Source organism: Pinus tabuliformis, chromosome 7 (assembly GCF_031772625.1).
Source record: "Pinus tabuliformis cultivar Carrire ecotype Pingquan chromosome 7, CPIR1, whole genome shotgun sequence".
Lineage (NCBI taxonomy): Eukaryota > Viridiplantae > Streptophyta > Pinopsida > Pinales > Pinaceae > Pinus > Pinus tabuliformis.
This window is the reverse complement of record NC_142293.1, coordinates 1,639,425,782-1,639,440,422: the sequence shown is the minus strand read 5'-3', so window position 1 is coordinate 1,639,440,422 and position 14,641 is coordinate 1,639,425,782. Positions and strand designations below refer to the sequence as shown.

The window sequence follows — 14,641 nt, the reverse complement described above, 5'->3', positions numbered from 1 at the left end:
GTTTTCACCCTCCACAAGGCATCACAATTTGTTGGATGTTCCCTTCAACTCTAGCATTTTTATTGATAAAAATAAATGTTACAACATATAGTAGAGTTTGGCATCATAACACGAATGCTAACACCCTAGCATTATGTGTTCTTAATTACATTACTAGTTTTAGGGTAATGAAAGGGGTATCACAGAAGCCATCTGTGTAGACTGCAAAATATTAAGACTCTTTCTCATGTTACCAAAGTTGAGCCTCAATATTGCAAACAATCCATCCACTGTGACATCAAGCCTTTCTTCATTGATGACATGTCATAGTAGCTCCATAACATTGGCAAGATCAAGAGGAGAAAATTTAAATCAAGTGCACCTTGATTGCAAAATTTGAACAATCTTATTGACATAATTGTATAGGAGAACAAACATTGTGCACTTTATTTATTTCTCCATAACCCTACCCAAGGAAAACTAAAAATATTTTATCACAACATTTTCTATGAGTGCCAACTACCTCTCCTAACTTGACCAGTTCTTAATATGTCATATCATCTGGATCAAGAATGTCTTTCCATGTACCCTGAGAACTTTTTCTTCCAACACGATGTCCTTTGTTGTAGTCTTCAATACTAGAAACTTCCATCATGTTAGTTATATCCACATAATCGTTTCTCTCCTATAAAACATGTGCTAGTGCTTCATCATTATTGATCTATGAATTATTGTCTTGACCTCAAGTGTTATTCATTGTATTAGTTACTTATTCATTCCCTTTCATGTGTTTGAGTATGACCATTATGGGAGATACTTCTAGCAAATATTGTGGCTTTATTCTTGTCAAATTACATCTAAAGTGTCCAATAAACACTTTCTTAATCCTTAGAAAGAGGAAGATCAGGGTGAAAATAATTGATACCTTCAAATAAGTCCATTAAGCTCTCTGTAAATGTGTAAGGAAAACTTGTTTTTATATAATACACCTCAAGTTGCTAATTGTCATTAATTTTGACTCATTTTCCTAAAGATTGTAACAACAAATTCAAATTCCCCTACTCAACAATGCTTCCAAATTCATAGCCCCAGTGAAGACTTGTGGGAGTCAATTTAAAGAGTCTTGTACTTGAATTCATCCAATGAAGGTTCAATCTCACCATGAGATTGAACAAGTTTTGACTGCAACATCTAATGATAAATCATATCTTGCAAATTATTTCCCTAAAATTTAGGACTTGCCCCTAGATCACATGCTCTACATCTTAACTACAATAAGTACTTATTGAGCCATCAATGACAACACATATTCAATGGCCTACTGGGGAATTTAGGTCGATATAGTCGACACTTCCACCATTTTGGTTCTATCAGTGGTTAGAGCAGTATAGATGATGCCATATTATATTACATTAGAGGACAAATAGGATGGGAGTGGAAGTAGGTTAGGGAGGATAGGATGTTATAGTTTAGTTGGGGACTCTAGATGGGAAGTGATATCCTTGTTAGATTTACTTAAACTTTAGTTACTACATCTTTCTCCATATTTTGTTATGCCTAATTGTCATATTATTTCCTAGCTACTTGTGTCCTCTTGATTCTAACTTCGGGACAAAGTTTTTTGAAGGAGGGGTGTACGTAATGCCCACTTCATGACCCTCTTATCTTCTATTAGGTTATTGACCTACATGTTGAGTGATTGACTTTTGTGATTAATTCTTATAATGATTATTAGTATATGTATGAGGTATGTGTATGCTAGCTACATATACACACCTCGCACTAATATATTTGCATTTCCATGGTTAATATTAAGCTATATTAATAGTTAAGATTAGTTTAATTTTTAATTAAATTATTAGCCCTTAATCAAGATTAATAAATAAGTATTGATCTATATTTTTTATGATTAAACTAACGTTGGATAAATTAGGATTCTCACAAATCCATTTTGATTTAATTGATCCTAAAGTAAATAGTATATTATTATTATTATTATTATGCCCTCGCATGATTGTCTTCCATGAGAAATATATATATATATATATATATATATATATATATATATATATATATATATATATATAGAGAGAGAGAGAGAGAGAGAGAGAGAGAGAGAGAGAGAGAGAGAGATATGAAATTATATAAAGTTTGTGCCTCGTCACAGAAAATATTAAGGAAATTTTACGTTTTGGTTTGTATCTTTCTTAACCATATGTCTAATATTGTCTATTGGCACCTCTTAAAGGATACATATTGCTTCAAATTTCAAAACATATATAGAGGTATACAATCTACAAAATTTTCCTAGAAAAAAATAAATTTTGCAACCATAGATACTTTAGTTGAGATGATATGTTTCCCTCGATGGGGTCTTGTTTAGATCCATTCCTTGTACAACATGCCTTGAATTCACACTATGTTGATGATGATATATGTCACCAACAATCAGGTGGTCTCCCCGATATGAAGTCCCAATTATACCTCACATCATTTGGATTAGGAACCCCATCTGGGGAATAGGCTCAACTGCCATATCCTTAATGATTTTCCTTGACTTCAACAATCAACACAAGAGAGAGCACATATACTTTCGAGATAAACATGTTAGCCTTGTGATTTATTCAATTGCAAAGTGTATAATGGTTCTTTCACAGAAGAGAACAGAAAGTGAGTCTTTAAGACAAAAATAATAGTACTATCCTACTAAAGACACACAAATATATATGAAAGAATTGTTAGTTATTTTGTGAAATAATTCATAAATAAATAACGATCATGAAAACAAGAGATGCACAATTCAAATATGCATATTAAAGCCATTAAATAGTTAATTCTCATTAGTATGAAGAAACATAAACATACACCGCAAACAACGAAAGAATAGTCATACAATCATTCACGGCATATGCATGAAAATGTGTTAGCTCCAAGGGCTTTGAATTATAAATTGAAATTCCCAAGATACACCATTACAATGATACAACACTAGTTCCAATAATGGAACCTTAAGCCACTACTTTCTTCTCAAAATACTAATCTTCTCTCCTATGCCTAGCTCGAGAAGCCAAGGTGAAAAGTCCCTTTGCTTGAGTTATGAGGGTGTATGTATAACAAATGAGGTGACTCTCCACCTCCCTTGTGACTCTTGACATTCCCTCATGACTCTTGAACTCCTATGTGAATTTTTAAATTCCTATGTGACCCTTGAGTTTCTACATGAACTTAGAACTTTGTAGTGACTTTTCACATTCCATGTGGGAACCATGGGCTTTGACATATTTGACAATTTCTTATTTTTTGAAAATAAAATATTACATTTCCACAAATTTGTGGAAAAATCCAATGACCACATAAGACTTTGGGAAGCCATGACTTGGCGACGGTGACATAAGACTTCATTGTAGTGTATCAATGCCAAGATTTTTCCCTTGCTTTTATCTTCATGTCTTCATGATAGGTATTTCTTGTATTTCATCCTCATCCTCCAAAGAGTTGGTTATGATATAAAGTCTTCCATGTGATCTCGATCTTCATTACTTTGTCGTGATCTAGTGTCCCTTTATCTCTTTGGTTGATGATCTCTTTGTACTCTAACTTCACAATTATTTTCTCATATGATCTCCTTGATATCCTCCTTGAGAATCATCATGCCATGTCCAGATGATAAGACCTACAAATGGGGCTCACTCATGACAAGGCAAAATCAGTCCCAAAATCTCCTAGTCTATCGTGTTTCTCATGCAACATGTTGACTGAGCTAGGGCAATGTGTAAGGTTGAAGGACAGACCTTCTTATGTGTGGTGCACAGGAGGACGCAAGGGGTGAGGGACTCGACGCTATGACTATGCAATGGCTAAGAGAGAGGCAAGTTAGGGATTGTGTAGTGGGCAAGTCCAGGAGGTAGACATGTGTGACTGAGCATTATGGTTGCATAGTACATAATTGAGGAATAGGAGGACCTAAGGATTGCGCAGTTGAGCATGGGAAGGGCCCAGGGATGACTCAACTATCCATTGGAAGTACAAAGTATGCAACACTGGGAAAGGTTGGTGAAGGATTTCACAGTGGGAAAGTACCATTGGTAGATCTGAGTGACTTAGCACTAAGATTGCGTAATGCGTAGTTGATGGAGGTAATTCTCTATTATTGCATAGTGCGTAGTTCTAGGAGGGGAGGGTGTTTTATTGAGGCTAGTGACTATTTAACGCATAGTTCAAGGAGAAAAAAAGGTTTGTTCTTGGCCAAGAAATTTGCAAAGACAAAGAAAACTCCAGAATTGACTAAGTGTGCGATCAGTAAGGCAGAAAGATGAAAGTAGAAGCATGTAACAAGGCACGAACATGATCACACACTCATAAATGACCAACCAATGAAAATTGAGAGACTCGATACCCAAAATCAACATATATCCATTGAATCAACAACAAAATGAAACTTACCTCCAAGTGCGACAATTAAGATCTACCTTTCGACTCTTGTGTTGACTACAACGAGAAAGTGTGCAATACCTTGAGAATGAGTCCAATGCATGTCCCTATGATAGATAGAATCTATTAATGCAAGAGAAATCATTGGAGCTACCTCTTAAAGGTTTGTCATAACTGCCTTTCACAAAGAACGACACTTCCCATAACAAAATACAACACTTTGAATTACTTCAAAAGGGGACATAGAAACTTAGGAAGCAAGTATGGAATGACTCTAACAACTAGAAATGACTATTCGCATGATCAAGGGGGGGCTCCAAATTTTGAATATAGGCCAAAATTTGGAGGTTTTGTAGCAATGAAAACACTTGGCTATTCACTGGAAGAACCCCAACTTCTTTGTTCAGGTGTAACTTTATGCACATGGTTTAGTCATTCAAGATGTATTGATTCATCATGTGGATTACCTCAGCTTCTCTATTTATCCTAGTCATAGGTGTATTATTTCCTATTCTCTTTCTTGAAAAATACAATTATAAATCTTTTCGTATCGCAATTGTTTCGATTCAGAAGAAGGATAGTATATATTCACAAGTTTAGAATGATCAGAGTTTAATTATATCTTTGGTACTTCTATGCCACCATCAAGCATATTCAGTACCCTGATGGAGTCACTTTCAAGAAACACAAGCATTTCTTCACTATTGGCGAGCCTGTTCAGTACCCCAGCAAATTTTCCTACTTCACCTCTCGATGTAAGAAACCTTTCTCTTCTTTCACCCCTTATTTCATTTTCAATATGCTCATTGGCATTTTATCAATGTTTATATTGTTAGGGTGGAATAGGGATACTGACTTATTGAAAACAAGAGGTTATTCCTTTAGAGACTTTTAAATACCTTTGAAATTAATATGCTTGCTTTTAGTTTTCTTCTTTTCCTTCTCTACTTGATTGGATCGACACGAAAACACCATTCAAATATAATAATGAGTCAAGGAATGAATATCCTAAAATAGTTTCAAGCTTCATGGTTCAGCTTAAAGCCTTCCATTCAAATGGACTATATTTTCCATTCAGGGATCATTGACCTTAAAGTTATCATACCTAAGAAAATAAGAGGGAATGAAATTTAACCAAGTGTTGTTGAATGTCACAAAGCCCTTACAACTTTTCCACATTGGCTAGAACCAAACAAAACACTTTCACACAAGTTCTTATTTACATACAATGACCAAAACAATATGAAGAAATAAAGGACAAGACATGACATGACCAAACAAAACCAAAAGAATGGATAAGGAAATAAATATATACATAGGTATAAGCATAGACCTAGGTTGTTATTTAAAATAATGCTTAATATATTGGCCATTAAGAGGACGAGGTTCCATGTTTCCATCCAAGGATTGGAGACAATAAGTACGGTGGCCAAAATTGTCATGAACAAAAAAGGGTCTTATCCACATGGATTGAAATTTGGTTTGTTTACCTCTCTTTTCATGGGCTTTATCCCATTTCAATACTAGGTCTCCCACATCAAACTCCTTATTCCCCACATATTTCTTTTCAATTCAATGCTTGATATGGTTTTGATGCATAGAAAACTTTTCTTTTGTTTTTCACCTTTCTTCCTCTAACTTAAGAGGGGTTTTTATCCTACTTTGAATAATAAGACATGGTTTAACTTGGGATTTTTTAGAAGGTTATAAGGTTAGAAGGCATACATTTGGAGGAAGGACAGATTCTTTTCCATACACGAGGAAGTAAGCGGGGGGTCTTCAGAGAGGGTTTCAGTGTGACATAGTCATCACACAAGGAATTCACCGATGCATTATGCTAGTTCCTTTTCTCAGAGTAAATGGTTTTCTTGATGATAAATTCTTATTAGTATACTCAACTAAATTGTTTCCCTGAGGGTAGTAATTGGATGAGTGCTTTAAAACATTACCATCCTCCAATGCAAAATCATAAATTTTTAGCAATGAAAAATAAGTTGCATTATCGAAAATAAGTGATGTGAGAATGTCAAACCTAGTATTAATATTATGTTTGAGGAAGTGGATGAATTCTTTCTCATTCACTTGTTTCGACGATACTGCTCCATCCCACCAAGTAAAGTATTATGTGGCAGTTAAAATATATCGGTGTTTCTTTTATGAATGTGGAAAACATTCTCCAATAACATCCAATCCCCATTTTTGGAAAGGTTCTTCAACAACAATGGGCTACAATGGGGCAGCTAACTTATTATCTTGACCAACACATCTTTAATATACATGACACTTATGGGAGTAGGCATGTGCATCCTTAAATAGTGTGGGCCAATAATAATTGACTTGCATGACTTTATGAGTAGTAGTATCGATTGCATAGTGCGCACTAGTGATCCAGAATGGATCTTGTAAGTTAGGATGAAGTTTTCTATACAACCAAGATGGTCCAAGGTAGCGAAAATGTTTTTGAATTGTGAAGAAATTGACCATCTCAGTTGCTCGCGAAATTAGAATTAGGTCGAAGAGCTCGACTTACTGATTCCGATGCTATCTCTGGATTCGCATTTGGCCTCTGTACAAGGAAGAAAATGTTTGTTGAAGTTTTTACTGCAATCAGGTAAAAGTCAAAGTTAGCATTTACCTCAGGTCAAAGTCAAATATGCCAATTAGTTCATTTACCAAATTACTGTTGGTTGATATGTTTTACTTGAGTGAAAAGAAATAGAGCACCACGTGGGCCAATGAATGGCTACCACGTGGCCTCTCCATGGCATTTTAAAAGTTATTTATGTGTGCAAGGTTCTAAGGGGATTGAACTTGCAACCTCAACTCTCTCTTGCAAACACCTCTACCAACAAGCTAGCTACATGTTTCTTGCAAAAGAAGGGTGCAACGTTGATGATAAGGGAGGTAAGGTATAACTATGGAATATAGTTATAAACCTAAGCTACAACCTAATGTATGGTTTAGGAGCGGAACTATGGTATATAACCTAAACGGCATATGTATAAAACCCATGTTAATTTATCAAAAACCATGGAGTAGATTAATGTGGTGTGGAATTATTAAAGTCCAAGCCATATGTTAAATCTTATGAAAAATATATAGGTTGCCAACCTATAAGAAAATGGTTGAGATTTTAAATGACATCTGAGCTTATATACAAGCCAACAGAGTTCTGAAGACATGGCATGGCAGTGCAGAAATAGTCGGGCTATGTGGAAATAGAACCGCAGTAAGGTGGCATGTCATCACAATTGTGGCACTGAACTGGAAGTCGGGTTATGTGGCAACAGAGGCGTAGTAAGGTGGCTTGTTCATCGTAGTTATGGAACTGAACTGGCAGTCAGGCTATGTGCCATATCATTAGAGTTATGCGAAGACCGTCGGATGTGACCACGCTGCAACCCCCGCCTAGAGTTGAGACCGTTGGAATTCCAACATAGATATCTGCTAGACCACAGAGCTAAGTCGTTCGGGATACACAGTTATAATGGATAGAGAGGTGTCACATGGCTTAGAGATCATGGCATAGTTAGTCGCTGATGGTTTTAGTTAATGAATATTTGGTCCAATGTAAACCACTACGCCTAAAGTTTTCAAACTAAATTTATTGGATGGGAACTATGGAATGAATTTGTTATAATTATAGGTTAAACATATATGTTAGTTGTGATATGTTGAGCGTGGTCCTATATCTTTTATAACTATATTTTTATATGTAATAAAGCACTAAGTGCTATCATTTGACCACCAGCACATTTGTTAAAACAAACAAAACTCCAAAATTAGCATAGGGGAATAATGTAAAGGGAGGTCATAGTACCATTTGTTGGCAGTGTTGGACCATCCAACATCAGGGGATCTCACCTGTATGAAGTCCCAACTAGACCTCACATTGTTTGGTGTAGGAGTCCCATTCAGTACGATGGCCTGATTGCCATTATCTTAAAGATATGCCTTAGCTCTTGCTTGCCACCACGTGAGAGTGGTCTATTTCGTCTTTGAACAGTGAGGTTCGCGTGCCTGGTGAGTCCTAGTGCTACTTGTGTCAAGGTTCTTTCATTGCATAGAGACAGTGGATGTGAGTCTCTAGTCAAATGGGAAGAGTCCCAACTCTATCAGAGACACACAACACACAGTACATGCACAACTTCCGACGGAGCAATCCACATAGATGCGGTAGTCATAAACACACAATGATAATATAGTACGTACACCAACTAAACATAGAAGCCCACGCGAGTGCGACAATTGTTATAACAATTTTATGGGAAAGATTTTTTCTGATGCCCGGTGAGGCAACCCATGCGAGAAATACAACACTAACAACTTATACAACACATTTTCATAGACATATGTATTAGAGTAACCGAAACAGTTCAATTGTTTAACACGGGTTAAAGCAACATGCATTACAAGTGTTCCAAGATAAGTCTTATAAACAGTTACAATACATATGTGAAAATGTGTTGGCATGTTAACAAGGTTCTAAATTAAGCGAAAGTTACAACACGCATCGGTACACCATTACATCACTAACCCCGTAGGTGAGGTGCTGGAGTCACTTCTCGCTCCTCAAAGAAAATATTATAGTCTCTCAAGGCTATGTGGGAGGAGTCAAGGTGAAAAGTCCTTTGCATGTACAAATGAGGGCTATTTATAGCCAAGGGTAACATTGACCCTTGTGATTGTTCACCTTCCCTCATGACTATTTTACTTTCATGACCTTTCGACTTTACATGACTCTTCATATGACAAGTGGGTCTCTTCGACTTCCACGTTACATTACATTGATCAACAATATGGCCCACGGTAGTGATGTGGATGACATGACTCATGGCAAGACTCGACATGACAGTGTTGGTAAATTTATGTTGTTGTTGGGATGCATGTCGACCTGTAGTGTTGTTAGGTAAGGGATGTCCTCATGGTGTGTCGCAGCTTCACCTCCGCATGGAAAGGTGCATGGAGTCTTTGATGGTCGTTGGGTTCGCTTGATGTTGCATTCATACGTTGCTCCTTTCTTGTACTTTGGCATGCTTGACATGTTTGTCTATTCATGAAAAGTGTATGTTCATATGTTCGTGAACACATCTTCGCATGTTCGTTTCTTTGTCCGTCTGTGAACACATCGCATGTTCGTCCGCCCGTCTGTCTGCAAACACATCTTTGCATGGTCATTTGTTTTCGAACACATCTCTTCGTATGCATCATTTTTTTTTCTGTTTGTGAACATGTCCTTTTGCATGTACTCCCCTTGTTCATCCCATTCATTGTCACGTCATGTTTATTTGTGTACCTATATCTGCAGTCACTCATGACGAGACGACATCAAATCCATAAACCTCCTAGTCTACCATGATGCATGATCGTTTTGGATGCAGGTGACTGGGAGAGAGGACAAGGTTATGAAATTGCGCGAGGCAAGTTTTGAGCTAGGATGCAAGCTCCGGGCACTGTTGATGAAAACTACATAGAAGTCACTAGGAGACAGTGATGGGAAATCTGGATCAGCAGTGACTATCCATGGGATCTAGCTCGGTTAGAGGATAGATCTGCGCAATTTTTGGGAGAAGCAGTGCGAGCTATAGGAGTGTTGGGTAGGAAAAATCTGTGCAATTTCTGGAGTGAGCAGGCAGTGGGATCTCGCCAGCAAAAACTATCCAATTCCTGGAGGGAGTTGGCATCGGGCTGATGGCAGGAAAAACCGTGCAGATGTTGGGAGGCTAACATGTTGACCACCTCTACACAATTTCTAAGCTGAGTGGACTGCTAAGCTACAGAGGGCTTTCTCATGAAATCTGCGCAATTTTCAGGGTGAGCAGCTGGGCGGCTGACTAGTGACTAGCTAGGAAAACTACGCAATTTTCTAAGGGAGACAAGGACAGGCACTGGGTGTCTATTTGACCTGTCTGCGCAATTTTCTCAGTCAGCGAAGTGGGCATGGTCTGTAACCTCTACGCAATTTTTGAGGGGAGTCAATCCCAGGGTGACTACCTGGTCAAACTCTCTGATTGACCAGCAGGAGGGTTGATTGGTCAGCTTGCGGGTAGCGCAGCTTGAAATGGCTTGTTGGGTGCTTCTACGCTATTCTGGGTGACAGTCAGTCGAGTCGATGGTGGGGTGAAGGTCCAAGTGTTAGAGGCTGATCTGGTCATCAGAACTTTAGCAAAAAGGCCATCCAACCTTTTGGATGGACAGAGGCAGCAGAGAGAAGTTTCCAGTTGTTAAAGAGAAAGATCACTGAGAGGTCGATCCTGAGATTACTAGATTTCAAGAAGTTATTTCAGGTTTGCTGTGATGCCAGCGGGACAACAATTGGAGTTGTACTCAGTTAGGAGGATAAGCCTGTAGCGTTTTTCAGCGAGAAGCTAAATGAGAGTCGACAGAAATATTCATCATATGATAAGGAATTCTATGTTGTTATACAGGCATTAAAACATTGGAGGCATTATCTATTGGGAAATGAATTTGTGTTGTTTTTAGATAATTCTGCACTACAGTATGTAATGCAGTAGCACAAGTTGAACCACAAACACGCCAAATGGGTGGAGTATTTGCAGAGTTTCAATTTTGTATTGAAGCATATTAGCGGGCAAGCAAATAAGGTGGCAGATGCGCTAAGTAGGAAAGCTCTACTTCTGCAGGAAAGCACTGTGCAGGTGCTGGGTTTTGAGCACTTACAGGACTTATACCAGACAGATACAGATTTTAAGGAGGCCTATGAGGCATGTCAGAATCCCTTAGTGAGAGATAATAGTCCTTGGTTGGACTATAATCTACAGGAGAAGTTGTTGTTTAAGGGAGGACAATTGTGCATACCTACAGGAGAAATTTTTAAATCACTTTGTACCCAGACTTCACTACAATATTCTCATTTTGTTCTATTTTAATAATTATAGGGATCTTTTTGTATTTGTTTAGGTTTTGAGTGTTTACTAATTTAGGTTAGTTTAGTTATCTTTTTCATTAAAGTTTGTTTCATTTTCACTTATGGTTTGTAAATTTAGCCTTAGTTTTAGACTTTTAAATTAATTAAAATATTCATTTTTCTAAAGTTAATAAATTTGTAATTATTCTTTTGTTTTAATTATCTTAATTAATAAAATATATCCCCTGAGACTAAGATTCATACATTCACCATATTATAATGTGGTAAGTGGCTTAGCCCTTTTTAATAAACATACAAATATAAACTCTAGACCATATGACAAATGGCTTTAATACAAACAAGTGAATATAGGTTTTAGTGATATATATTATAAAATGGCATGGAGGAGTATTAAATTTGAAATGTGTATGTGGAAAACTATTTTTATAGACTTCGGAGTATTAAAACAAACATATCATATAACCAAAGTCCAATGAATATAAAGTGAAAACTAATGTGAATAATAGACAATGCGTATAATAAAATAGTATCGGGGAAATACCCATTTCAGAGTTTTTGATATGAGTCGCATTATGAAAATTGTGATAAACCAAATTTCTGATATTTGTCCCTCCTCCGCTCCCTTATATCGGAGTCTTTGTTATGTGTCACCTCTTAAAAGTTCTGATATCATATAACCTCTAATCTCCGATATGTGATATAACCTCCGACCTCCGATATGTTTTAATCTCTGATATGTCGGACCTGATTTGATTTAAGTTTTAGATTAATTATAAAATTGCATTCGCTCTCATATCATAACTTTTGACATGGCACATATCTAAAATCGCTGATATGACTTAATCTTTCGATCACTGATATGGTTGTAGATTCGATGGGCTTTATCACAACAATTTAATATAATATCACATATGCTCCTCATTGGAACTTTCCATATATCACAAGTTTTGCAGAGTGTGTTATGTTAAAACTCTGATACTCCAACCTCCAATATCCATTCACGTTCATCGCTTGTCACACTTTGGTTTGGTCGTTACTATTAAGTTTGGAATATGTCACTATTAATGGTCGAGAGCTATTTATCATTGGTTTTTCATTAGGATTAGTTTAGATTCAAATTATTTGTAAAACATTGATTGCTTTGTTGTATTTGGATTGCAGGGTCGATTCTAGAAGAACTTTCTCTTCTGATTTTAATGGAACAGTTGAACCACTATAGCACTAAATAAATACAGATGTTGTTGAAAAAGGTTATTAAGAGATTTTGTTGTAAACTACCCTTTGGCTCATTCGAAGACTATTCGAATCCGATCCAAATGAAGCTTTCGAGATATACTAAGTTCAGCTTGTGATTCAAAAAAATAAAAAACCTCCATATTCATTTACTTTTTATTTCTCGTTTGTTGAGAAACTGAAGGGATTTGTTAACTTTAAAGCTTTATATAAATACTTGTCTCTTCAATAATATTGGAAGAGGTCATGATCCACTAAAGAGGGATTCTCTGTAGTTGTTTGATTTGTGCTATAGCAATATTGTTATGTATAGAAAGGCCAATTATGGAGAAAACTTAGGGTTTTGGCTCTGTTATAATTACTTTGCACTATTGCAGGCAATTTTACTATGGGTTTTCATCTCCTTCTTTATCTCAACCAACTCATTAACATCATAACATATCAATAACATTGTGATGACCTAATTGCATACAATGACCTCACAATGCATGTATGAACTACCATACATGCATAACCATAACCATGACTGTAACAAGGGATGTAAAGTTCTTTACCTAAGTGACTTATGCAGTTTCTGGTTGTGAGAGAGGGCTATCTGTCTTCAAGGAATGCACAGTTCAGATCCTCAAGGCCTTGCACATATTTCAGAGATAGTGCATTGCACAATTCAAGGAGGGAAGACTAACAGTAGGTGCAATATTATGGTAGGAGATGGCTTGTGTCAGGAAAATCTTAGCTATGATAAAAACAACTTAATTAAGTCATCACAAGCACTGTATGCAAAGATACAACTTCAGAATGAAAGGAATACTTGACGACAGTGAAAGATAGGTTCTTATGAACAAAAGGTAGGCTCCAAAGTCAAGGCATTGGAATTTTTTTGGAGGGGGGGTTGTAGCATCTAAAACAAAGATGTAAACCTATTTTTTGAGTGAACTTGAGGAAAGGTTTGCACCTCAAGAGATTTAATCCCTCTTGATGCTTGACAGATATTAGGTTAAGATGGATCTAGGTAGTTTTAGTATTTTTAAGTTAGATCTAGGCTTGTCTATTAAATATATATATGTTTAATTTATTTATCATTTTTTATCATTAATAATAATAATAAAGTTATAATGTATCATGAAATGGGTGTTTTTATGCTTATTATGTATTGATGCCTACTAGCATTTATTATTCATTTAATTTAGATGGCTAGTTATATTGTAAATAACATAGTGTTTTACAACCTATATGACATAGGTGTTGTTGGATGTTATTTGTTGCTTGATGAGATATGTTACTTCATACTATAATATAGATGTTAGGAAGTATATATATGCCAAAATAATATATAAATATTTTCATTGTTGAATTTGTACTAGTTAGGTTTTGATTATAAATATTTACTTATTTACTAATGCAAAATATTAGGTATATTTTTTTGTGATATATTAAAATTTTATTTTAATGTCATTTTATTAGTGAAAATGATTTAATTTTTTATAGATAAAGGAAGATCCACAGAAGTGAAATTTATTGTCTATGTGTAGGAGCCACAAACCAGGTCCAAAGATGAAGAGTAGGAATTAATAGTAGTCAGTCATCAAGAATAACACACTCAAAAACCCTGAAACTACTACAATCCCTTTGCTTTTCATCTTTTCTCATATCTTGACAATGGACCTGAAATAAAATAAAAAATAAAAAAATGAAACAACAACAACAACCTTACATATGTGGATCTTCCTTTATCTATAAAAAAAACTCCAGCCACAGAAATTGAAAATTGCAAGGGCAACAACCTTACATATGTGGATCTTGGGCAACAACCTTACATATGTGGATCTTCCTTTATCTATAAAAAAAACTCCAACCACAGAAAATTGAAAATTGCAAGGATTGAATTCTTATTGCATTAAAAAAAAAGAAAAAAAAAAGAAGAAGACAACAACAACAACCTTACATATGTGGATCTTTCTTTATCTAAAAAAACTCTAGCCACAGAATATTGAAAATTGCAAGGATTGAATTCTTATTGCATTAAAAAAAGAAGAAAAAAGTAATAAACTAAAATAGAAAAAAACCTTTAAAAATTTCTAACTTAAAAAAGCTAAAAAAATCTTTCAA

General features: G+C 35.8%; 1 pseudogene; it reads right to left on the bottom strand.

The window, feature by feature from the left end:
- Positions 1 to 445: 445 nt before the first annotated feature.
- On the bottom strand, positions 446 to 1,170 carry LOC149254648 (E3 ubiquitin-protein ligase BIG BROTHER-like; annotated as a pseudogene).
- Positions 1,171 to 14,641: the final 13,471 nt, after the last annotated feature.